This window comes from Varanus komodoensis, unplaced genomic scaffold (assembly GCF_004798865.1).
Source record: "Varanus komodoensis strain SLA01 unplaced genomic scaffold, ASM479886v1 scaffold47, whole genome shotgun sequence".
Classification (NCBI taxonomy): domain Eukaryota; kingdom Metazoa; phylum Chordata; class Lepidosauria; order Squamata; family Varanidae; genus Varanus; species Varanus komodoensis.
The window spans coordinates 183,898-207,383 of NW_025336045.1; the positions used below are offsets into that span (position 1 = coordinate 183,898).

The 23,486-nt window shown below is 43.0% G+C and overlaps 1 long non-coding RNA gene across 2 annotated transcripts; it reads left to right on the top strand.

The window, feature by feature from the left end:
- The first annotated feature begins 86 nt into the window (after window positions 1-86).
- On the top strand, window positions 87-21,592 carry LOC123030889. 2 transcript variants are annotated; one of them, XR_006416190.1, is made up of 5 exons: window positions 87-238; window positions 11,550-11,628; window positions 12,690-12,945; window positions 15,352-15,408; window positions 21,479-21,592. It is a non-coding gene; the product is annotated as an uncharacterized LOC123030889 (long non-coding RNA). The 2 variants fall into 2 exon arrangements; XR_006416191.1 differs by lacking the exon at window positions 21,479-21,592 and adding an exon at window positions 17,264-17,921.
- Window positions 21,593-23,486: the final 1,894 nt, after the last annotated feature.

The window sequence follows — 23,486 nt, forward strand, 5'->3', positions numbered from 1 at the left end:
CGCGAGCGCACGCGCAGCGACACCGACGGCGACTCGCCTCCCTTGCTCCCGCAATGCATTGCGCCAATCACAGGCTGTTCGGTAGATCCGCGGGGCGGGACTAAGGGAAACCCTGAAAATTCTCCGCGTGGAAGATGACGTCACGCAGTCCCAGCCCTTATGCAACCGCAGCTTGAACCCCGCAGCAGCTGGAACTTTATTTTTTCTCTAATTATCAACCAAGGATGCTGCTTATACGGTAAAAAGTATTGTAAAAAGTGTTAAAAGTACTGTTTAGATAGTAGAAAAGTCTTACAATTTCTATCTTTCACCAGCCAGAAAGGAATGCTGGGAGTTGTAGGACTTTTCTTTTAAAATAACTTCAAACACCGATAGAAATGCGCTTGAACCTGCTTCCTTCCTCCATTAGTGTCACAGTATTTGGAAATTTCGGTTTTTAGGCTGCGCTCTTAAAGCCGCAGGCTTAACCTACAATAAAACAGAGAAACACGCAGCTGAGGTCAGATATCAATAAGTTAAATATATTAAAGATAACACTATAAATAATATCCAAGTATAAAATCGATTATTAAAATATCTGGAGAAGAGGAGTGTTTTTACCTGGCACTGAAAAGATTGTAAAGATGGTGCCAGACGAACTACTTTTGGAAAGCCATTTGATAAATGGGCACAGCCACTGAGAAAGCCCCTCTTCTATTTGCCATTCTCTTTACCTCCATAAAGGATGGATCTCTCAGAAGGGCCTCGTCACCAGATTTTAGGGACTGGGTAGGTATATATGGGAGCAGGCAGTCCTTCAGGTATCCTGGTCCCAAGCCATTTAGTTCCAGGTACATCCACCAATGGAATTCAGACAGTCCACATACAGCACAATCTTACACATGTATCTATCCAGAGGACATTAGATATTGGGTTGATTAAGAATTTCTCCTAGATAAGTGTTCATAGGACTGTAGACTTAAGCAAGTGAGATTTTTGAGTCATAATATAATCCTGCTCTAATATACAGACATTTGGAATTAACCCACTGCTAGGTAAACATGCATACGATCTTGTATGTATTTCTGTTTTCACCAGGATGCAGAGTCTCCTTTTAATGATACAAAAGTGGACTTCTTATTGGAAATGATGAATTTTGCTTTGTAGTGATGCTTCAAAAAGTGTGGCCAAGTGGTTAGGACAGGCTTATGTATGAGGGAATCAGATCTCCTATAATGTGAGACTTTCAGTGTCCTGGTAGATGCATCTTAGTTCTTGTCAAAAGAACATTCAGAGTATGTTTTATTTTCTTATCCAGATGATCAATATGGCTCCAAAACCTCAAATTATTGCACATTTTAACTCTTGTTTCCATTAGGAAAAAGGCAGAAAGCAAAGGATGGAAGTTGCAAGAAAGGGGCTAAGCCAGGGAGTAATAGAAGGGAATGTGTCTCCAATTTGTATATGGTTGCTGGGAAAGTGGGAGTACTGTGGGGGTGATCTTTCTCCCCTGTTCTTCCTCCAGTAAAATAAAAATAAAGAAAAGGAAAGAAATAGAAGGCCAGATGGCTGGGTTTCTATGCCCATTTAGGTTACTTAGCAGTTGTGACTGGTGATAGGCAAAAGAAAGGTCATAGCATTCTGTGAATACTGCCTTCTTGTCCTTCCCCACCTACTGAAATAGCCCTGTTCCAACCTCTCCAAGTTTGTTCAAGATCACAACCTTGCAAGACATCTGAAATTCTTCCTGCAATGGCTGTGAAGAGGTGCAAGACAGATGCAGCATCAGCTCCCCTGCCTGTCCCCTTTAACAAGGGAGCCTGAAATTCAGAAGGTCCCTTGGAAGGTCTCCCAAGGGCTGCAGGGTTGTTGTGTTACTTCAGAATTAGTTCCATTGACACCAGTTGGGCTTACTTCATGCCATGGATTGTTTAAACCAGGGGCTGTCACTACATGTGAACTAGGCATGTGACTCTAGTTCATTTTATGCTTTAGTACCTTACCATTGTATGTTCAAATGAAGTTAGGAACAGCTTCTGAAAAGTTTGCCTGTGGACCTTTAGTCAGTGGGTGAAAGGAGAAACCAGAGCTGGTGAAACAGCCTCGAGTATTGAAGTCATGTTTTCAGTACAGCTTTTCCACCAGCTTGATCATGGACTGATGGTGGCCCTCACTTCAGTGCTGGTCCATGCTCTGAACCTTGGAACCACCACAAAAGATAACCTGAAGTTTAAATCATTACATTAGGCAAGGGAATAAGTGCTGTCTCATAGCCTTTAATTATAATATATTTCAAAACACTCATTTCCTCCAGACTTGTTCTTCAGGTGCATACAGCACAGGTTTAAATGCCTTTGCTACAGTTCCTAATCCATCCTGAAGAGGAGGTGAGGACACCAATGTGGGATTTTCTTTTCACAAGCAAAACAGGAATTCTGGGTCATGCCAGGTTAGGAAACTAGGGAAATGGAGCATCAAGGAAACAAGTCCGCATTTTGCTTGGTCTGTGTGGGAGAGTCTACATGAGCTTAAATCTACAGGTGCTTCTAGGTGGTGAGCTTCCTGGAATGGAGTGATTCTCTCATTACTTCCTTTTCTGCATTAATCAGAACAAAAGAACATCATGGGCAAAGTGGTAGAAAAGTACAGGGGGGTTTCAGGTAGACTGTGGCCATTTTGAAGAGCTAAGGGTTGCTTTCATGTGAATGAGTACGCCCAAAACAAGGCTGGAGAATCAGTGGCTGAACAGGGCATAAGGACAGGTAATGGGGGACAGTCTGAAGCCATGTGCAGCCTCTTGAACATCCATTAATGTACAAACATCCAGATTAAAAAGGGGTCTGAGTTCTGGATCATGAAGTGAGGATGATGATGTCATTCCTATACCGCCCAGTGGCCAAAACTATCCAGGCACTTTACAGTAGTACATAAAAACAATACAATAAAATACAGTAAATGCCTTAAAATCTTATCAAAAGAAACACAAACCATTAAAAATAGCTAAAATCATACAGTGAAGCATAATCCTGTAAAAGCAATACATTCCCTAGATAACCAAGTATATCTTTTAAAGCCTCTGCCTAGAAGGATGTCTTGGCACTGAAAAGATGACAAGCTTGACACCAGGCAGCGTGCAGTGGCCAAGTGATTGTGGAGCTGGAGGCCACCGCTTTGTACTGGCATCTGGAGGAGGACCTGGGATGTCTAGTATAGTGCCTGGATAGATTGCAGTTGGGAGAAATGCTCCATCGCATACAAGGATCCCAAGCCATATAAGGCTTTATAGGTTAAACCCAGCACCTTGAATTGGGCCCAGAAGCAGTGCAAACAAACCAGAACTGGTCTCATGTGTTCAGGATGAGAAATCCCATTTATTCATCTGGCTGCCACAAGCTGCAGCTCCTAAACAGTCTCCAAGGGCAATCCCATGTAGAATGCACTTCAGTAACCTCATGGAGATGGTCAGAGTGTAGATGACTGAAGCCAGGCTATTCCTGTCCAGACAGGGGTATAGCTGGGCCACCAGCCAAAGCTGGCAGAAGGCACTCTGCCAGAGTGGCCATTTAAGCAATGCAGTGCTTCCCACGCCTATCTCAGAGCATCTGCTCAGAAGGGTACCATGTTAAATGATAGGGGTCTGTGAGGAATCTGTTCTGGGTGGAGAATCCACTGGATGCCTTGGTTTGGGTCCCCCAGAGTCCAGCCCACTTTGCAGCCGTCCAGATCTCGAGTGTCTGGCGATGGTGGCCAGGGTTCATGGCATGCTGGCCAGGAATCGAGCCAGGCAGCACCGCTCTTCTGTGCCACAGCAACAAGGAGCGGGGAAGGTTGGCTGCCGGGAATGGTGGCTGGTGTGGCCGCTCACTGTTCCTCTTTTCTGTCTTTGAGTATCACCACTGCCACTGGCAGCAGTGAGCCGGGAACAAGGTTGGCTGTGGGGAACGGCAGCTGGGGAAGGTTGACAGCTGTATTACTGGGGTCTGTAGTATTTGGAGCAGCTTGGCTTGCTCTGCAGGACTGGACTGACTATGAGAAGTCCACAGACTTTGGAGGAATGGATCCTGAAAGGGTTTGCCCTAACCACAGTCAATGTTATCCAGCGTCGCTGAGAAGTCCCGGAGTATTGACAGCATCACATCCCTACTGTCTCTTTCCTGGCATAGGCCATCATGCAAGGCAGCCAAGCCTGTTTGCATGCCAAAACCAGGCCTGCATCCTGAGATGGATCCAGGTTATCAGATACATCCAAGAGTGCCTGAAGTTGGTTGGCAGCAACACACTCAAAAACCTTGGCTAGGAAAGGAACATTTGCTATTGGCCTAACTTTATTAAGCTCTTCCAGGCTGAGGGAGGATTTCTTTAGAACTGGTTGCACTGCTGCCTCTTTCAGGTGACTATTTGCTGTCACAAGGAAGCAGTAATCACTTCCCTGGCCCTGCTGGATGTTTTGTCCTTGCTGTTTTGCAGGAGGGGCAGGGAAGCAATTCAGAGGTGGTTGTACGAACCTGGCCAAACAGCTCATTAACATCCTTTAGCTGTACAAATTGAAACTCATCCAATAAAACTGGATCAGGCTGTGCTCTGGGCATCTCAACAGATTCAACTGCTTTAACTCTGGAGTCTACAGCCTGGCAGATACAAGAGGTTTTCCCTCAGAAGTGCTCAGCAAATGAATCACAGTGGGTTCAGATGGTTCTAAGAGGCCCAGGACAACCCTAAAAAGTCTTGTTAGGTGGCAAATGGATGATTGAATAAATCAAGTCCTGCTGATTTATCACTCCTTTCTAGCCCTTGCAAGAAGGCAGATACCTTTCAAGTATCACCCCAAGCTATGATAACTGCTTAATCATAATGACAGCAGCTAGAAAGGTGATCAGCCTGTGGCTCACCAGATGTTTTGGCTTGCAAATTCCATCAGCCTCCATCTTTGCCATGTAAGCTAGAGCTGATGGGAGTTATGGGCCAAAACATCTGGAGGATCACAAGTTGCCCACTCCTGAACTAGAAGGCTATGGGGATCTCGAACAATGACATAACTGTGCTCTTTTCACCAGGATTCTTAACACAATCGTGTATATGTTTCCACAAAAATAAGTCTCATTGAATTCAATGGGATTATTTCCAGGTAGGTAGAGGAGAGTGCGATTGCAACCTATATGGAAAAAGGGATGGGAAGAGCTAACAAGGTGGCAGATAAAAGACTCAAAAGAACCACAAGTGATCTGATAGATCATCTAGTAAGGAGAAGCTGTCACAAAACAGGGTGGACCACACTGAGAAAGTGGGTGGAATGCTGTAAATAAGTAAAATTACTCTTTCCAACCTGGAGTTTCATTATCAGATTGCATTTCTATCCTGCCCTTTTCTTTTTATAGTTATAACTGTAAAAACAGACGTATTATTACTACTTCTATCCTGCCTTTTTTTCTCCTGTGAGGAACAGAAGAAGCCTTACGTAGCTCCTCAGAACAAGAACCCTGTGAGGTAGATCTTGCTTAGGGGGAGGGCCTGGTCCACTCACCCAGTGAGCTTCATGGCCAGGTGGGGACTAGAGCACAGGTCCCCTGTCCAACGCTTTCACCAGTATATGACTGGCTCTGCAACAGCAATCGCCGTTTCAGCACTGCATGATGCATTGATTGACACTCGCAGCTGCTGAAATCCACTCTGTGCAGGCATGAAGCCCTCCCCTTCTGGCCAAACAAACAAACATTGGTAGGGGAACCAGAACATTTCTGCAAAATCCCTTTGCCTTCATCCCTCTACTTGGGTCTAGCTCTAGGTAAAGCAATTTTTGAGGATTCCAGCAGATGGCAGGCATCGCCTGCCCTATTCCCATAGTTCTATAAATGGTCAATTGCTATGTCTTCAGTGTTTAATTTTAATCCCCTTTATTTCAATAACCTAATGCTATTGAAATAATGCAGCTGATGCTCAGATTACTAAATTGGTATTAAACATGCAAAATGGAAAGAGTATATCTCAAATATTTCTTGAAGCCTGTTAGAGTTTTATGTAGTTGTTTTTGTTTTTGGGTTTTTGTTTTTTTTTGCATTGTGTTTCTTTTACAATGTAGGGAAATTATTTGCTTTGCTAGTTGGGTCCCCAGCTAGAATCAAAGCATATTTATTTATATTACTATACTGTTATTTATAATGTTATTTTTGTCTTCTGTAAGCCGTCCTGAGGCTGCTGCAAAGGACGGCATATAAATGTTTTAATTAAACTAAAATTAAGTCTGTACTGGTAAACTTTTAACACTCACTTTTTTCTTTAAAATGAAATACAGCAGTGAAGAACACAGACCTATGGAGTTTAGACTGTCCTACTGGCTGGGGAATGCAGGGAGTTGTAGAACTCTCCTATATAAACATACATAGGATTTTGCCTGAACTAATCTCAATATCTACCCCCCCCCACACACACACACACACTCACACTGGCAGCAGTGTAATACTTCATATAATAAAAGGCTTGTGTGCAAGGCTTTTGGATCCAGAGAGAAACTAGGTGGTTACTGAGAATCAGGCCATTTCAAATTCCGTGGGGAAAGTTTAATGAGCATCTTAGTGTCCGTGTGTGTGTGTGTGGGGGGGGGGGTGGCTAGACCTAACATCATTAATCTGAGGATGGGGCATCAGGTTAAGAGGGCAGGCCAGTTGAGAAGGATCAGATGCTCAAGCAATTGTCCTGTAAGTAAGGATGCACCCTGATGGTGTGGTTTGCTCTTTTGCTATTCAGTTTGATCAGCAAACTGCATTTTCCTAATAACCAGTGTCTAATTTTGGATTTTCTCTCTGGGTGTAGCCTTCCCAGAGAGCCTTATGGCTAATGGAGTCGGTTAGAAATTTTCATCATCTTCATCTTAGCCTGTCTTTTTTAAATGGACGTTTGCAGTGCTGCTCTTTTGTGTATAGTTGCTCAGCTTTAACCTAATAAAGCTTTTCAGTTGGAAAGCCTTTGTTCTGGTCTGCTTGGAAGCAGGGGGAGAAGAATGGCCAGGAGTACAGGATTGGTAAAGCTGCAAGTTGTGTATAGGGTGCATATTCAGCAGGATTTAGTAGTAAACTTGGGCTTGCTGGTCCAGGTTCAGTGCCATACCGGCCCATTTTGGCTAGTTGCCCACATGCCATGTGGATCCAGTCATTCAGTGGGTTCACACATGGCAAGCCATGGTGCGTAACCAGCCACAGTGGACTGGCATGTCATCCAGATACAGCCCCCATCTTGAAAGCTTATTGTTGCTCGAAATAGTTGGGGGTCACCATGTTTCAAAGCTTGCAACATTCCATATGAGTTTACTCAAAAGAAACCCTCCCTTCTGCTCCCTTACCCCCTGCCACTGGTTGGTTGGGTTAAAGAAAAGGGTCTTTTTCACTGGGGTGCACTAATTACGACCTCTGGAGAGGTTTAGATGTGCCCAGCCCTGCTGCACTCATATAGAAAACTGTGCTTTTTTGTGGTCGTATCTCAGTTAATTGCTTTCTGTGGGTTTTTTTTAATCACACTTTTCTCTGTGCTTTTTTATTGTTGTTTTATTATTTTGTTATATACTATCAAGTTTGGTTATCTGTTTTTCTTTTATGATATTGTAAGCCACTATGAGTAGACCTTTTGCCTAGAAAGTAAATTGCCTATCAATTTATATTTTGATATATGTATAAACGTATTTACTTGGGGCCCAAAGTGTGTGTGTGTGTGTGTGTGTGAAGGGGAAGTATAAGGGAAACATGCCAAGCATCAGTGAACATCACTGTTGTACTTCAAAGAATAAATTAACAACCACAAAAATCTTGTCATGCAGAAAAATATGTATTAGAAAAGCCTTGTGATTCTTAGTCGCTATAATATATATTTTACACCTGAGAGGTTTTAGGCAATGATTTATTATTACACAGTGGTGATCTTGTATAATATCAGGGCTCTGCAAGAACCAGCCTGGTGCCTCACAAGTGGTTAAGCACGCAGCAAATGTGCAAGAAGATGATGAAGAGGGACAGGTCACCCATCTTAGTTCCTGGCTGCTGACCAAACAGATGGCAGCCGGTCCCAGGGCAGCCCTTGAGGCTCCTTTGGGTATTTCTACAGAGGCAGGTCTTCCTGGCCCAGCCTCAGTGGCCACCACGGGGAGGCAACAGCAGCTGCTGCCATGGGCCCACAGGCTCAGAGTGCCTATCTGTCTGTTGCAATGGCCACCATCCTCTTCCTCCTTGTCTTCAGCCATCCCAGCTGGGATCACCACTAGAGACCTTGGAGACCCCATAGCACCATGTTTTCAGAGGTGAAAAATTCCACTTGCCGTTTAAGTAGTGGCGATCTGAACCAACCCACACTTGCTTTGGGGTGTGGGGCAGGCATACAGGGAAATCCTCATGTGGCTCAGAGCTCTCATTGGCTGAGCCTGCCTCCCCCCCCCCACAGAAGCAGCATCTGATTGGTCAGGCCATTGCTGCTCAAAAGGTAAAATTTAAAACCCCAGCTTTTAAAATGTTGGGGTGGGCTCTTGGCACTCTGCTGGTCCAACCAGCTGGGCCTGGTGAGGGAGGGGAGGGCTAGCAGGCAGAGGGATTTGGCCAGTGAGGAAGATGAGGGTGTACCCCCAGTCCCAGAGTTTTTCTGCTGCTGTCATCACCCACTTCCTAGGCATCTGAACACTCCTGAGGCATTGCTTTTCCTTAATGACCTGGAAGTGGAACAAACATGGAGATTTTGCACAGAATGTCTCAGTGGTGGCCCCACATCTATGAAATAATCCATACTGTGGCCCAGCTGGCACCAAATCCATCATCTTTTGGGTGCCATGTTAAGATAGCCCCCTTCTCTAGAACCTTTAAAGACTTATCTGGTCCCAGGGGCTGGATGGGGATCACCAGGTGTCTCACAGAGCCATTCTTTTGCTATTTTAGCTTTTATCATCTTTTTTAGCTATGTAAAACCTTTTAATATTTTTCTTTTTTCTGATTTTATGCTATTTTATTGCATTTTTATCCACTTTTTTATGGACTGCCGTAAACCACCCAGAGAAGCTTTAGCCGTGAGTCATTATAAAAATAAACAACATGAACAACTTAATGTGACATGAAATTATTCAGCAGTGTCCTTTCTCATAGTCAAGCTCTTGCTATAATGATTGGAACATACTCCTTGTAGGTTCAGTCTCTATTTCGGGAGAAGAAAACTTTTAGGAAATCGGAGGTCACTCTGGATCTTCCCATGTGGCTACAGCACCGCCCACACGTCACACCTGCATTTCAAATACTTGAGGGAAGATACTGAACCCTGAAGGCTGACAGTAGCTGCGCCAACATTTTTCGGAAGATTTTTTCCCCCAAAAGTCTTAAGAAGTTTCATTTCTTACCCGCTAGCATACAGTGCCACTTTTCTCCACCATTATATTTTGTGGAGGCTTCATCCCCACCCACCTGCCAATCCCCAGGAATGATGCCAGGCGTGGGATATTATGAAGGATTCAAAATGGGGGCCAGGTATCACATGCAGTGGCTCTGAAAAAAGAAGTGTTAAGGAAGGGAAACATAGAAACAAGTCAGAAGGGGCCTCCTGGGCCATGGTGAATGCAGCCTGTGAGGAATTATTGGCTAATTTCTTTTCCTGGAGAAATTTGGTGAGATTGTCCTGATTTCACTGCCCACAAATAGGATGGAGAATTTTGAGAGGGCCACTGCGCACATTTCTTATTCCTGCTTTGCTTGGAATCCAGTTACTGAGCTGGTGTGATGGTGCCATTAGCGGAGTATAAGATACTGACTGGCTTGTGTGAATGGAAACAGAGGCACAGAGGTGGCCACCTTAATGAGGGAGTAGAACCGTGTTGCTGTATTTGATTCTAGTTTTAGAATAGCAGGATGCAAAACCCATGGAGGGAAGGTTATCAATTTGCCAGACTTCTTTGAGGTTATAAAAGATTTCACATTTCACTCCCTTGAACTGAATTTGAATGGAAATGAAGCCTTTTCTTCCCATGAAATTGGCAGATGTCTTGATCTTCACAAAATGGCTTGGGATGCATCTTCTGGTCCATTCACCAGCCAAGACCAACTGCTTGAGATTCTCTTCCCATCCCTCTCTTTTGAAACTTCACTTTAATTTTGCTGCTGCTTCTCATTTCTTTCAGGATGCTGACTCCACTCAAATAAAATATACTTTTAATTTTTAAATGTTAAAAAAATAACAATATGTCATCTTTTTGCAGCTTTCCTGTCTGTTTCTATCCCTCTGACAAGCTCTTGCACATGTGGTGCTCCGTAGATCAAAATGGAGGCAAAAGTGCAATTCAGCAGAAATGACATATTCCACAAAGCGCTTATTACATATCGGAACCTAAATGTGTTCACATAAATTAACCACACAGAGCAACAGGGACTAATCAATATATGTTCTTGCTGTAAAGAGAAGCATCCACTATTCAGCACAGCATTTAATCAACTCCGTTACGGTGGTTTGCTGCCGCCTCTGACTTGCTTCCCTTGTGCGCTGCAACTTTTCCAGTGGCCTTAGTATTTTCTTTAGGGCAATAAACCTTCAGCCTTCTCAGACCTAGGATCCATTAACTTCCACATGTAACTTGGGATATACATTGTATTGTTTGGTCATATAACCTTTTTTTCCATCCTCTCTTTCTCTACATGTAACCATCTTGGTTTAATAGTAGTTCCTTCTCTTAAGGAAACCCTGGGGACTGAGGTTATTAGGGGGCAGACAAGGACTATGGAAACTATGTTCAGAGATTGACTGTGACGTAGGCGTCTGTGCATGTATAGATATTATGCCTGCAGGGTGATTTTCAACACGCTGTCCCTGTGGGGGACCGGCAGAAGTAGAGCTGGCATGTCTGGGAACTGTGGGGTAGGCGCACCTTGTACCCCCACGGCCCAGATCAACCCAAAGATAAGCAAACCAATGCATAGATGCATGGGCACCACCAAAAGTTGCAGCTCCTCATCTCCTCTTCCTCACCATAGTGACACCCAGTCCTAGCAAATATGCTGAAAGATTTCCCACAGCTGAAAGCAGCAGCTGATAGGGCACAGCAGGATGGGGGATGTATGGGTTCAGTGATGGTGTCTCACACATTTTGTGTTACTAGATACTATACAGAGAGAGGAAGACAAGAAGGTGGGGTTATTTTTGCTTGCAGCCCCACATCTTCTGTAATGGCTTAACTCCTGTGCTTAGTGGCTATTCGAAAGAACGCCAGTGGGGTGGCCCCTTGAGAAACTTTCCTTTGGGCTATTTACAGTTGCCTAGATGATCATTTAAAGATTTATAAGGAAATGATTTTATTTCGAAATAACCAGCAGGCATACTGTGTAATGTAATTTAAAATTGATTTCATTTTTCAGCCTAACTGAAAAGTATTAAGGGTGTCAGATTGATGCATGGCATCTAATCAAAGGGAGAGTATCCTATTGCAGATTGGTATCATTAACATTTGAATGTTTTCATATGACAATAAATCCTCAGTGCTTGTGAAATTCTTTGATATTCCAATGGTAGCAATAATAATCTAGCAGGCTTCATTGTGATCGTTTTAATGTGTTTTCCTTTTCCAGGCTTGTTTGAAAAGCAAATGACCGCCATTATGAACATTGCCAGCTTAAAGGGAAAAAAGTTTTAAAGACATTCCTCTATGTGGGTATTTATAAATTACTCAATGTATAAGAGATTAATCTAAAAGAGGGGATTTGTTTAGTGGGATAACTTTTAGGTCACTTACATGATGACATATTTTTTGTTTATTTGGTATAAGTTAACTCTTCTGAGACAGAAGAATTGCCTTGGAAAACATGATAAGGGATTTTCCTTATGATACTTTAAACCTACCACTTTCCTGAGGCTTCTTCCAGATTTGATGTGGGACATGTTTTTGACCCAAAGGACAGTCTTATTTGCCTTTCTGAATGTTCCACAATACAACCGCTAGGTGGCATTGTGCTGCAGCCAAGTTCTGCAAATAGACCAGTGTTTCATGCCTCCCATTCAAGAAAATACCGTTTTCCTCATTGGAAAAAACAAAAATGTCCACAAAGCATGGAAGGACTCCTGGGGGACAATGAGAGTGTAAAGCACCTGCAAACTATTGTGAGTGAAGAATGTTTGGTATAGAAAAGCTCTTAGGTACAATATTACATACTATGCCATGTTTACATAGGAACTTAAAGGCATCAGGATGCTTCTGATACATTATATCTGTAAAACTTTAGAAGACTTAAGGTATGTCAGTAGTATTAACCCCTTATTGTGAAGGGGTCAGTGGAAATTCAGTGGTAGTCATTAGGTAAGGTCACCTGCTTTATATAATGGGACAAGCAAGAGTCAAACAGAGTTACTGAGTCGCAGCTGAGTCTCAATCCATGTGAGATGGTCACTCCTTTTAAAAACGCTGTGCAGAAGGTATAATACAGGTCTGACTGCTGACCAAGGCCTTCAAGTTCAAGAATTCATCACTACTGTTGGCATGACCAGGCCAGGAAATGAGCCCCTTTAGCTGAGCAGTCAACACTTTTCTCTGTGGGCAAGTCCCTTCTTACAGCAGTGCAAGCCTTTGCCAGCCTACTTAGCCATAAGGCCCACTGGGCGCATCTTGGTGAACCATAACTAGCTTCCTCAGTCTGAAAACCATGCTCTTATTTGAGAATATTGTAGTTCTGTGATCATCTGTCTACTAATTGCTATCCTGTCCTTTCTTTCAGTATAACATGCATCATCACATGGCCACCCCAAAACATGTTGCTTCCTACAGTGACAGGGCAGAAGCAAACTGGATGAGTTCTGACAGCTGAATGGACTACTTTGCCATTGCTGATGACAGCTTTTCTACAGCATTGCAGGCTGCCTTGGAGGCATCCGGGAGGCCATCTGGCATGCGTGTTCTCTCTTCCAACGCCTTGCCCACAGCTGCTCATCTGTGTGGCCACTGCCCATACTCCCCAGCATCTGTTGCCTGAGGTAGCCTTGGCTGCATGGTCCTCAAGCTTATTTGCATAATTATCTGGTGAATCAGGTTTGGTGCCGGATTGGTTACCTATGTGTCAAAGTCCCCATGTTTATAGGGATTTGAACCTGCGTGTTCCTAGTCTAAGCTTAACATGCTCCCATGTATTACATTAGCTGTATGAATATGTGGATTAAAACCTCTTCACAGAAAAATCTTTAAAGTCAAGTCTAAGTCTTATTTTGGAGGCAGCTTTGGAATAATTTATGCCCTTTGGAGTAAAACTTGAACCAGTTACATAATGATAACTAATGAGGTACTCGATCAAAATGTTAGTAATGGCTCCTCTGAGCTATCCCTTCTCTGTCTCTTAATTAAGGTTATTTAGAACTTTGAAACTGTGGATTAATTTTCAAAGGAGCTTGTCAAGGAATGTAATGAATGCATACATCTCGTTTGATCATGCAGTGAAATACATGCTCATGCTACAGAAATAGACCTATTGAAACATACAACTTGTGACAGATTTTTCCTTGTATTGGAATATTAGGATATAAAATTTTATCTTTAGTGGCCATGGGTCATCAGAGAATATATCTTATATCGTATTCCAGGTGCAAATTTGTAGAGATTTGTAGGCTTACAATATTTCTGGTATTGGTACACATTGTTGTTCCATATAAATGACTCTGAGAACAGGCATGGCTTTTTATCATTTACTTTAAAATCTTATACAGTGTTTACATGACATCATAAAAATGTTAAAGCATGGAAAACATAGTTATAAGCAAAACATACTGTTTAAGCCTTTAAAGATTTATTTAGGCACAGTGCCTTTTAAAAAATTGAAGAATTTCACTCAGTAGCATTTCTGAGCTGGAAGCAAAGAGGTGCAGAAATGTTCATGAGGACTGGTGCCTTTCCTCTCCTGAGGTCAGATGTAGCACTTGCTGAGCATCAGTGCTGAGTCCTGTGAGAATAGGTAGAATGTCCTCAAGTTCTTCCTGCATTTTTCTCTCATATTTAAATGATGTATTTTGAACTGCTGACATGTTTCCCTTCCACAGTAAAGAATTTCTTTCACTATTAATTAACATTTCCCCAAAGTTCTCAGATATGCTTCTGGGAAGTAATACATTTACTTCATTACTTGTCAGCTTTTCTGAGCCACATTTCCTTTCAAAAAAAGATAAGATCTCTTTCATAGGTCCTATTTACTTAAACAAAACCCCCAGTATTTTATATCATTAGCCTTATAAGCAGTGAACGTGGACAATGGTTCATCCAGCTTTCTTATCTAGAATTCCTTTGTTAGCATCAAACTGACTCTTGATGACCTTATAGACCCCTTCCATCTCTATTCTATGATTCAGCCTTCATATCATATTACATTTTAATACACCATTTGTTTCCCTATGAAAATTGCAGCAGCTGATTGTTATGAAAAACGTGGCAGACCAACATCTCAATTTTGGAGAAATATTTGCAAGGTATTATAAAAGTTGGTGCTGGAGCTTTGGCAGGTGCAGAGGCTTCTGGGGCAAAATTTGTCACAGCCTCTCCTTAGTCTTTTACATTTCGCACGTTTTTATTTGGAGACTCATCGGGTTTTGCTGAGGTCCTCTTTATGTAACAAATCCAAAACCAAACGTGAAGATTAATGGCGTCCACACAGTTGTCACGCCCTGTAAACTGGCCCTAAGTGGTATCCTTCACTGAATCGTAAGCACTGTAAGGGATCTCAGATATCATCTAATCCAGTCCCCTGTTCAATGCAGACTTGCACTGCAGGCTGTAGCTGCACCATCCCTATCAGATGAGTATCCAGCCTCTGCTTAAAACCTCAAAATAAACACCAAGCCTTTTAATGCATAACCTCCGAAACCATTACCATCTCTCATAATATTAGGAGCTGTGACATACTTACAGTGCAATCCTGCGCACTTGTACTTGGAAGGCAGCCCTAGGTATGTGCATGTGACTGCAGAGGTGGGCAACTTCCAGATGTTTTGGCCAAATCTCCCACCTTCCTGCACTCTTGGCTATGCAGTCTGTTGCTGTGTATGTAGCCGGAACTTCTTGGGGGCCACAAGTTGCCCACCCCTCGTGCACAGGGCTGGAAGCTAAGGGTTGCTATAGGGTAAGGAGACTCATGGGGGAGCGCTACCACTTTTACACTCCCAGTGTCTGTAGAGGGATTTCATGCCAGCAAGGGAATTCTTCCACTGTCAAGAAACTTACTAAATACCACTGCTGTGGATGGCTCAGTGTCCCAGACTAGCTGTCAATCTAAAAGAAGCCAGAGAAGCACAGGGGACATCCTGTACGCTTTTACATTAGCCTTACCGTATAGATTTGCATGGAGGCCGTGCATATTATGCTGATGTTAATACTAATCACAACCCTGTCTGCTTCCTTAGGAATGAAAATGGGCACATGGATACTGAAGACCTTAGGAAAGCACTGCCTAAAAACAGGTTATCTATTTTGGTGTTGTTAATGCAAATGTTTCTTTATTTCCCATAATGATTAAATGTATTACAGTTTTTATACAGTCTAAAATATCTATAACAACAAGGAACCTGCTTTTAAGCATACTGCATATTACTAAAAAACAAGAGAGAGAGAAACTAATCAACATTACCCCTAACAAAGAGTAAGGTTGTAAGTCATCTAAAACTTTATCAGCCTTAATATACATACTTGCCATTGTAATGCTCCATTGCTTTTTGCCTTATCCGAAACGGGCCTCACCATGAGATGGCAGTCCAGATCCACGATCATCAGTTGGGATTTTGGAAGGTGGTTTGCATGCCATTATCTATAAATATTTGTTGCATTCCAGGAAGCTGCTAGATCTCTAGCCTAGTGGTCAGCGGGGGTGTTGAATGTGGAAGCATGCTAATTGTTCAGCAAGCATTTCATTATGTGATGCTTTGGTGCTCCTTCAGAGCTTTTTCAGAAGAGGGTGGATGGCAATCTGTCATGGATGCCGTCGCAACAGATTTCCTGCTTTGGCAGGGAGTTGGATTCCATGTTCTTTGGGAACCCTTTCAGTGCTCTCATTCTGCCAACTGTCCTGTAATGTAGACTGGCCTCGTAGTTCAGAAATAAAACACGCATGTAAGGACTGCCTTGCTGGATCAGGCCAGGTGCATTTTGCCTAGCATTCTGTCCTGACAGGGTTTTTCCCTTTAATACGAATACAAAAGAAATAGACAGTTTATTAATTTGTTTACTATATTTCTGTCCAGCTCTCTTCTTTCCAAGGAACTCAAGGAGGCTCAAGGCATAATTCTCCTTTTTACCCTCACAAAACAGCCCTGTGAGGTAGGTTGGGCTGAGAGTCTGTGACTGGCCCAGAGTTACCCAGTGAGCTCCATGGGTGAGCAGGGACTAGAACTCAGATCGCCTGAGGCTCAGTCCTGCACTCTTAACCACCACACCGCACCGCACCGCACCACACCACACCACACCACACCAGCTCTGCCTGGGACTGGCAAGAACAGATTGCACTGTGGAGCAGGCCAGCCATACCTTCCTTCAGGATGACTGGCCCAGAATTACATGCCCCTCACATTCTTTCTGTGCTCTCATCCCAATATGCATTCTGTGGCCACTGAGTCAGCTTTCTCCTCACTGATTTGTTCTACGTCTGCAACTTTGCAGTTTCCCCAAAGCTGCCAATGCCCCCACGTGTATGTCGGTAGCCCCATTTTGGCCACACAGCCAGCACAGCTCAGCATCTGAGTGAGAAATCTTGTTTGTTTGTTTATTTATAGATTTTATATTTTGCCCTTCACTGTATCTTGGGGTGGTAATACAATAAAATACAATAAAGTACAGCATCAAAATGTACAGTAAATAAAACCCAATCTTAAAACCTCAGCTTAGGCCACGTCCAGTGTAAATTACATGACACTAGTGTAAGCATCCTCTTGCACAACACCAAAAGCATTTTTAGTGCAACAGGAGTTCTCAGACTTGCTCATTCCCAAAACAAACCCATTGAAATTAATGAGACTTAGGTCTGATTTCAGTCCATTCTCTTTCCTTCTGTTTTTCCCTCAGGCTGCAATGAGGGAAAATTATATCCTTCAATGAGATAAAACAGGACTAATTTTTAAAAAATGTCTATTTATTAATAAAATGCTATTCTTGGATATGGCCTGAAATCTAGTTTAGTCGATCTTATTTAATCTGATTTCTTAAAGTGTCAGCAAGCCATCACTGGTTTTAGGTTTTCAGAGTGTGCATTTAATTCTCTAAGACGAATGTGAGGCCTTGCTTTAATTAAATGCTGATCAATACTGCTAATTATCTCATGCACAGGTCTTGCCTTGCATTCAGTTGCATCCTGTCTTCAGAGATAATAGATGAGAATGGCTAAGTAGAGATCAAACTGACAGAAGGAAGCATCATTTGCAAGATGTACTGCATTTCTCTGATCTCTCTTCATCAAACACAAAGGAAGCACAAACACCACCGAGAGTTAAAAGTATGACAAAAACACAGGACTTCAAAATAATTGCTGTGTGACATGGGACCCATCTACAGTAACATTTTATATTGGCACTATCATATCTGGTGCACTCACACAGCAGACAGCTTAAGCACCAGGCCCTTGATACTGATACTGCTTTTGCTCTGTTCCCCTCAATGTTCTGTTTTCTCCTCACCCAGACCATAATATACTTGTCTAGTGACTGTAGTTTCTGTGCACTGCTGAGATACTACCCTGCAGACAGCCAGTGTGAAGCAGTGGTTGGAATACTGGAATGGGACTCAGAAGACTTAGGTTTGGCCCCTCACTTGGCTGTGAAGCTCACTGGGTAACTTTGGGCCAATTACCAACCCAGTTACTATGTAATGGCAAACCCTGAGTGAATCAACCCATGATTTGCTGGGAACAAGTGGGGATTAGTGTGCTGCCTCTGGCATGCTTCCCTTTCGTTTTACAACATATTATTTATTTATTTATTTATTTATTTTTCGATTTATATCCTGCCTTTTTCCTACAAAGGGCTCAGGGCAGCTTACATCATTCTCCTCCTCCATCTTATCCCCACAACAACAACCCTGTGAGGTAGGTTGGGCTGAGAATCTGACTGGCCCAAAGTCACCCAGTTGGCTCCATGGCTGAGCGGGGACTAGAACCCAGATCGTCTGAGTCCCAGTCCCAGGCTCTTAACCACTACACCGCACTGGCTCTCTTACAACATATGATCAGCCTGAATCTGTGTTGCTCTTGTGATAGCCAAATTCAAGCACTTGGGTTTGTGCAGGCGTTAAACAACCCAGAATCAACCAATGAACAGAAAATAAGAAAAGAAGTTTTTTATTTATTACATGAAAAAGGAAAGGATTTTTGAGCTAGAAATGTATAATTTGCCCCCATTTCCTCTTCTTCTGTGACTGGGATGGTTCGCTAGCCATTATACATTTCAGAAGTGGCTATTTTCAGTGCACACCTACACACCTGCACAACTATAAATAACCACACTCTCTTTATTTCAAAACCTGTTTTCCTGCACAGCTGTGCATGCATTTAGCAGGTTAAAAGAATAGAATAGCTTCAAACAACAGCACAACCTTTTGCCAGATTTGATATCTGCATGAAACTCGGAATGCCTGCCCCATTCCATTGCATTTAGTGATAGCTTGCAGATTTGGCTTAGAGAGGGAGAGACATCCTGATTACATATGATTTAGGACCTGGCTATCTGATGGAACATCCTTGGGCGAGGGTGAGGTATCTTTGATGTCAGTCTAAGCACATATGATTTAGGACCTGGATATCTGATGGAACATCTCCCATATACACCTGCCTAGACCCATTGTTGGAGGTCCTTCTCCAAGAACCCTCTCTTAAGTGGTAGAAGGTGGCTACTAAGAGAAGGGTCTTGTGGGCAGTGGCACCTCATTTATTGAACTAGTTCCCCAGAGAGGTGCACCCAGCACCAACCCTTCTTGTTTTTAGGCACCAGGCTAAGACCCTTTCTTCTACTATTTTAATTGTCCAATTTTATTATGATTTTATATTTTATGAAGGCACTGTGGATTATTTGGTTTTATTGACTATTGATATGTTCAATTTATTTGATTTGTTATTTAATTTACTTACTTAGTTTATCATTTTTCCTTATTGGCATTATGATTATTTTGGATTGTCATTATAATGTCTTATTTATTGTTATGTTTGCTACCACTTTTAAATTGTAGATCGTCCTAAGAGCCATTAGGTTAAATTGGTAGGTTCTAGAAATGTTTTAAATGGATACGTAAAATAAATACATATGGTTAGTATTGAAAGTGGGCCCCCTGGACAGTCATACCCCTTCCCCAAATCCCAGGCCCTTTTTGGCAACCATCAGTCATTGGTTCATTTCCCAGCTTACACACATATTTTCTGCCATGCTAAAAGCTGGCAATGCCCCTCCTAATGCTTAGCCATTGGCAGAGAGCACTTCAAGCTAAAACATGCTAATTTGATCCCACCTCCTTTGCCTTTGGCCCTGCCCTTCAACCCTTCAGCCCCACCCCCAGGAGCATAAGGCCTCCAAGAGGTTCTCTGCAGTAATCCATACCTTGCGGCTCCAAGGAAAGGGGTTCCAGGGCCGTCTTAACAGCATTATGGGCCCCGGGCAAAGCAGTGTACTTTGCCCCTACGACAACTACAACTACTGTTAATTTTGGAAATTTTCCAATTTTCCAAGGCTTAACATACACAGATTCGTATGGGGCCCACAGGCAAGTGCCCATCAGGCCCATGCATTAAGACGGCCCTGAGGGGTTCCCCATCCCTGCCACAGGACTACCAAGAATTCCTGGAATGGGACACCATCCCAGATATTACTCTAAATTCATCCATCCATCCATCCATCCATCCAGCTTACGTCCTGCTTTTTTCTTACCAACCTAGAGTGGCTTACATCATTCTCCTCCTTCAGTTTATCCCCACAACAACCACCCTGTCAAGTACTCATATCCAGCAGTTATATGTCCCCGACACCAGAGTTGATGCAAGATGCTTGATCCTGGCAAGACAAAATGAGCAAAAGCTTTGCCATAAAATGGTTGCTGAAAGCCCGACACTGTAAGAACAGCTTTTAGACTTAAGGTGGAGAGCTCAGGAATCCATAATGCAAGTCTTGCGCTGCACATGGACCTTAACAATGCTAAAAGCTTGCCTGTGCACTGGAGCTAATGGTTTACCTGCCTTGAAGGTCCTTCTTTTTGTGAAGTTCCTGATCTGATCAGGAATCCATGTTGCCAGTCTTGCTTCCCAGGTGCACCTTAGATATGCTAATATTTGCCTTTCCTGAAGGTTCTTCTCTTTTGTATAATGTCCATCCCCTATTGTTTCATTCTAATGTGCCTCTGTCATACTGTCAATTCCCCACTCCTCCAAACTGTTTCTATACCTAATTGGTTATATATACCAATTTATTGGTTATATAAAAGCTTCTTGTATACACACTCCATCTTGGTGCTCCCTTCAGGGGCTGTCTACATGCCACATGTTTTTCCTCCATGTCTGAATAAACTATACATGTTCTTTTGATAGAAACCCAGCAAACTCTCTTTGGGTGCTTTCTTTCACTCCTGACTATCCAGATTGGAATCTAGAATTGGGGGTTTTAGTGCTGTTAGGATCAGTAGAAGGCCTACTCTAGATACAGATTTCAAGACAAGTCTGTCTGGGGCCGAGGTTTATTCCAAGAGAACAAATTGTCCTCTCTGTGAGAACAAATCAGCAGCAATATGCATGGCAAATTCATAAAGAAAGATTCATACTTCATCTTGGTGGAGGGAAAGTGCTGAGATTTGATTAAGGTAAGTATTTGGCAAGATAAACTGAGTTTGGTATAAGGGATAAACAAGAGGAAAAGGATGTCATATATATGTTTAGACACAAAAAGGTCCTACAGCTCACAATATGTCCCAGCTAGCTATGCTGGCTAGAGGATGCTGAGATCGAGAGAACTCATTTCTGTCTGAACAGGTACAGGATTAGACCCCTCAGACAGACTTGCCTTAATGTGCATTGCAGAGCGCAAACTCAGTTCAATCTGGAAGATGTAACTTTGCCTTGGAATAGCCATGATTTGCCAAGATGGCTACTTTGCAGTCAAGGAGGCTCTTACGTTCATGTACAGTAGAAATGCATTACATCTTCATGCCATGGTGCTGTACGTGGCCTTTTAGCATTCTCATCTCAGGCTCCAGTGAATGCTAACTCAAGCAAGTGCTGTATTTTGAGGCCTACACAATTGTGTTGGTACATGTAACAATTTCTCTTACAGAGCCTTGCTTGCAAATGAATAAAAATGCACAGTCAGTTAGCATCAAGGGCAAGAGATGTTTCTGACAAAGTAACCTTGATTGCTACCAGAAGGTTTAAAAGCATGTCATAGGCCAGTTCTTTTCATAAAGAGAAAGAGAGAGAAAGTCACTTATTTAAATGGTTTAGGAATCTGACAAGCACAGGCTCTTGAGGAAGAAAAATCATTATCTGTCTCATCTGACAACTTTTCCTTGGGACAGCTTGCAAGGAGAGAGAGAGAGAGAGAGAGCGAGAGCGAGAGCGCGAACGCCACAGACTGCAATACACCAAGATTGCATTTTTCTCATTTGCAAACTGCTCCTTCATTAAAAGAGGTAACACTGTTTATTATGTGAGAATCCCGGCTGCTTTAGCTTAACCAAATAAAAGGTAGACACTATAATGATTCTTGGAAAAGTCATTCTGAAGAATTATTTTGGATTGAAGCAGATATTTGCCATCCTTGTGCCTGCTCTTACTCCAGGGCATTCAGGTTTATCTTTTCTTCATTATGTATGGCGGGCAGGGGAGTCTTTCTCACAGATGAGCTCCCTGGCCTGACTTGCTACTTTTGAGCAGTAAACATGAAAACTAGTAAACATGGAAATTTAGATATGTGAAAAGCTCTTATCTGAAATTCTTTTATGTTCTAATACAGATTATTTTGTTTACCTGTGAACCTGATTGAGGAGACAAAAGCATTTCATTTATTGGAGCACCATGCACTGTTGCACTGATAAATATTGAGGTGGGTCTCTTTTTGACAATCTCCCCCAACACATGCCCACACAGAGAGTCTGAAGGCTCATATCTATTCTAGAAGTTTTCTTTTACACCAGAAGCAGGTCCTTTGTAAAGCCAAGGGATCTTAATGGTCCATTCTAGGTGGAAACACCCCAAACACTTGGTTTTACAACGGGTGGTGGGGGGATATTGTTGCTGGGAAAATTCCTTCGCTTCTACCTACCGTGCGGATTACAGCTGGACCTTTTCGCAATCTGCTGCAAGTCTTTGCTAAAGGGAAAGGCCTAGTCACCAGCACGGACCATGCTATGCAGAGGGCCTGGTAGAAGGCATCTGTAGGCCAAGCATGGCTTCTTAGCAGCATGATTGATTTCCAGCTAGCTGGATGCCTGACAATAAGATTCTTCCGACATTCATCTCAGAGCTGGGGATGAGCCAATATTGGACAGCCAGGAGACACACAGCTGAGAGATTCCTCTGAAATCTCCATCTAGGTAAGGGGGAAGCAGCCAGGGGAGATCATACTTCACTGGGAAAGGAAGGTGATGGGGGTCTTTCTCTTGTACTGGTGGCAGAAGCAAGTCTCCCTGGAAGTAAGGGGGCTTGAGGCAGGTGGGAGGGACATATAGTGCAGGTGCCCGGAGTATCTTTTCCCCAGCCTAAGGAAAGAAGACATGATAATGACATCAAGAAATAGTGGTTATTCAAAGATTCAGGTAGACAGCTTGGCACATGCTGCCTTAGCTAGCTAGCAGTCCTCCATTTTGTTTATTCTTTGCCACTGAGTTACTGTGCAGTGAGTTACTGTGCAGTGAGTTACTGTGCAGTGTGATTGTTTTGCACACTGAAGCGGATTTGCCTCTCTTAACTCTGTGTGGGTGTGCACTCAGAATTTGACTGATCTTTTCCCCATTTTGTACTTTGCCCTGAGTCCTTAATAAATCTTTTACTCTGCTTTCAGTAAAACCCAGATTGTGTACTTTGGAGGTAGAAGAGGGGAGGCTCACGAGAAATGTACCACTCCACATATTACAGTTCTAGCCGGCCTTTTTTTCCTTTCAAGGTGACGTACATCATTCTCCTCCTCTCAATCTTACCCTCATAGCAACAACCCAGTGGAGTAGGTTGGGCTGAGACTGGCCCAAAATCACCCAGTGAGTTTCATGGCTGAGCAGGGACTAGAACCCAGTTTCCTGAGCCCCAGTCCTGCACTCTTAACCACTACACCACACTATTTTTTGTTTTTGTTTTAACTGGGTCATGCTATGCAGCTTGAACACCTGGGTTGCATGCAGTGTGTTGAATAGCCCCTGCATTCTAGCTAGGCTCCCCTAAGGACACAGATGGACTGCAAAGAAACCCAACAGGAAGGACTGCAATGGGATCTACAGCCAGATGTTCTCAAGGCAGTGGGAGTATTTGGGAAATGAGAGTAGATTTGTTTTACTCTTGGTGGTAACAGCCAGCACTAGTGCCTGTGGCACT